Source organism: Panthera uncia, chromosome C2, assembly GCF_023721935.1.
Source record: "Panthera uncia isolate 11264 chromosome C2, Puncia_PCG_1.0, whole genome shotgun sequence".
NCBI lineage: Eukaryota > Metazoa > Chordata > Mammalia > Carnivora > Felidae > Panthera > Panthera uncia.
Genome location: NC_064810.1, coordinates 87,559,545 through 87,563,037, shown reverse-complemented (window position 1 = coordinate 87,563,037; position 3,493 = coordinate 87,559,545). Strand labels below are relative to the sequence as shown.

At 39.2% G+C, this 3,493-nt stretch overlaps 1 non-coding gene across 1 annotated transcript; it reads left to right on the top strand.

Annotated features, from left to right (window-relative positions):
- Positions 1–287: 287 nt before the first annotated feature.
- Positions 288–360, top strand: TRNAK-UUU (transfer RNA lysine (anticodon UUU)). Its single transcript has one exon. It is a non-coding gene; the product is annotated as a tRNA-Lys (tRNA).
- Positions 361–3,493: the final 3,133 nt, after the last annotated feature.

The following is a 3,493-nucleotide window of genomic DNA, read 5'->3' as shown; positions in this document are numbered from 1 at the left end:
TCATTGAATTAAAGCTCACTCAAGTTTAAGTTTAGGAATGCATAAATACTTTCAGATATTGAAATATAATAAAATGTGGTTTCTTAGCCTGTAATCTGTAAATGGATTTCACTGGGCCTCTCTTCGAATTGTATGAAAATTTTTATGCTGGATACAAATGTTCATTTTGCTGTGAGGAGCCTAATTAACTGTTACCAGCTTCTCAATGGGATCTACTCCCAAAAACAGAGTCCTGCTATCAAAAACTCTCTAAAGACTGAAAAAATTTAGAAAAGACAAAGAAGCGCACCTGGCTGGCTCAGTTGGTAGAGCACATGACTTTTGATCGTGGGGTCGTGAGTTTGAGCCCCACATTGGGTGTAGAGATTACTCAAAAGTAAAATCTTAGAAAGAAAGAAAGAAAGAAAGAAAGAAAGAAAGAAAGAAAGAAAGAAAGAAAGAAAAGAAAAAAGGCAAAGAGATCTCATCCTTAAAAAAAAAAAAAAAAAAGACAGATTATGTTTCTGCAGAGTCAACAATCCTCTTTGTTATATAAAGCTCCTGTCTGGGATCAGGAGAGGGGAAGACAAGTGTCACTGCAGACCTGGATTTCTTCTAAATTAGTATTTACAGGATTTGTTATGTCAGAGAACCCACTCTGATAGTCACACTTTGAGGGTCATGGGCTTAGACTACAGGATACAGTCTGTCTAGAGAAAGCAGGTAGCAAAATTAGCTCCTGTCTACAAAGCAAGGGTAAAGAGTCTCATTTGAGAAATATTTAGGGGCTTCATCAATTCTCCTAAGAGTCTCTCCTTTGACAGTCCTTTGACAGTCAAATCCTTCTCTTTTAAAGGGACTCTCTGACATCACCTCAGCAGACTTTCCTTTCTTCCGTGGTTAACTGGTCTAGCTCCTCCAGACCCTCATTTCTCAAAGCCCCCAGTCTTACTTATAGGAAATCCCACATCTTTTATAAGATTCAGTTTCACATTTCATTTTGCCTTATTTTTGCATTGGAACATGGGGTGTTGACACACTGGGTGGCTGGATGTAAGGATTAAGCAGGAAGGGATGTCTAAGAGCTGATATTTTATAATTGGTCAGTTAATTAGTGAATATTTTTAAGCTGCTATACTCTAACAACTCTGTAGCGCTGTAACTCAGGTAATAAATATTCAGATAATTAGGACCCCCTATACATCAAAATGTTAACAGCAGCGATCTCTAAGTGGTGGGATCATGAATAATAAAAATGATAACAGACATTAATTGAATGTTCACTATGCATGCTAAGCACTTTACAAGCATGATCTCATTTAATATTCACAGAATCCCCCTGAGAGAACTACTACTATTTTCCTTCTTTTCAAATGAGGAACCTGAGGTTTAGAGAGGTTAAAATACTTACCCAAGGTCACACTGCTAAGTGGCAGGGCTGGGATTTAACTCAGTTTGTCTGACTTCAGAGTCCAGACTCTTAACCTCTCACTTATTTGTATTTTCTTCTTTCATACAAAGAAAATTTATTACTAGTGACATAAAGGGGGGAGAATGATTATTTCTTAAAACCACTGAGTACAACTATCACCTTGTACAGCTTTTCAAAGTCATATTCCCCAGTCTGTTTACGGTCCATTTGATAAATATCATCTATCAAAGCTTATTTCTCTGGGATTTTATTAGAAATAATGCCAGTTAAATTTCTTTTTAAAAATGAACATTTCAGTCAAAGGTTTTTAACTGCTAACCAATCTCTGGCTACAAGCCTGTGGCATCTACTGTTTGCAAAGTTCCTCTCTTGGTAAGAATACTAACTCACTTCTTTCTCCTAAACTCAACATTGAGGTCTGCATAGAGAGAGCTGAAGAGTTAGGGCTAGACACCGCATTCTCTCCCACAGGGGACAAGAAAGATTTAGAATTTGTATTTAATCATTTGTTCAGTGGCTTTTAAATATTACTTGTATAGATTTCCATTCATTTTACATTTTATTAATATTAATACTTTATTCATAGTATTTATGTAGTAATGTGATTATATTAGAGTTCTCCAGAGAAACAGAACCATTAGGATATATATAGATACATGTAAGAAGATATAGGAATTGGCTCAGGCAGTTACAGAGACCAAGAAACCCACGATCCCTACTATCTGTGGTCTGCACTCTGGAGAACCAGGAAAGTGATGGTGTATTTCAGTCCAAGTCAGTAGGCCTGAGAAGCCAGGGGTGTCAATGGTGCAACTTCTGGTCCAGGGGAGGGGTACAGGGTAAGTCCCAGAGTCTGAAGGTTCAAGAACCAGGAGCTCCAATGAAGATTGATGTCCCAACTCAAAATAAAAGAGAATCTGCCATTCGTCCACCTTTTATTCTGTCTAGGCCCTCAACAGATTGAATGATGCCTGCCAACATTGGTGAGGGCAATCTTCTTTACTCAACCTACTGAATTAAATGCTAATCTCTTCCAGAACATGCTCACAGATACGCCTAGAAATAATGTTGTACCTGCTATCTGGGGACCTTTTAGCCCATCCAAGTTGACACACAAAATTAACCATCACAGTGACCATGGATAACTCTGAACAGCCCAGACCCTAGGGAAACCACATATGTCAGGCTGTTCAAATGTCTGGTAGAAGCCTTGAGTAGCAAACTATAGGACCAGGAAGATGGTAAGAGGAAGAGCAGGAGTGGGGCATACTTCAAACAGACTTTTCGAATCATAAGGAGATAAGGAAAGAATATGACCTCAGGAGGCAGACTAGTACTGGCAGTATTCCCAGAAACTCCCCAGTGTTTCTCCTCCCCACAGCAGTGTTGGCGGCAGCCCTGTGGCAGTATGGGTGGTAGCCAGTACAAATGGAGCCTGTCCAAGCTCCGGTGCCATCGATACTGCAGTAGCTGGACACATCAGATTCATATGTTAAAGAGCAAACAGCAGAATCCCCAGTGCCTTACATGACCCCCTGTAGCAGCAACATCAGTCTTACTGAAGACTGGTTAGATTTTTTCAGTTTTCTTTCCAAGAAGCCAATATACTGAAGACATATCTTGGACTAAATAAACCCATGGATGAAAGGACGCAGAGGATTAAAGAGGGACACCTGGGTGGCTCGGTCGGTTAAGCATACGAGTCTTTATTTCGACTCAGGTTACTATCTCACGGTTCGTGAGTTTGAGCCCCACATATGGTTCTGCACTGACAGTGCAAAGCCTGCTTGGGATTCTCTCTCTCCCTCTCTCTTCCCCTCCCCTGCTCATGCACACACACACTCTCTCTCAAAATAAACAAATAAACTAAAAACAAAAAAAGAAAAGAAAAGAAAAAAGAAAAAGGATGAAAGAAAAAAACTGATACTGAGATAATGGCCTTATTAGTACCCTGGGCTGGTGAAGCAGAAACAGTAAGATATATTTACAGAGCTTATATGCTCTTTTATATGATTTTCTACCTTAGTTTAATTGATTTTTATGGAGCATAAATGTGAGGAGTTTTGTATTTATATAACTAAA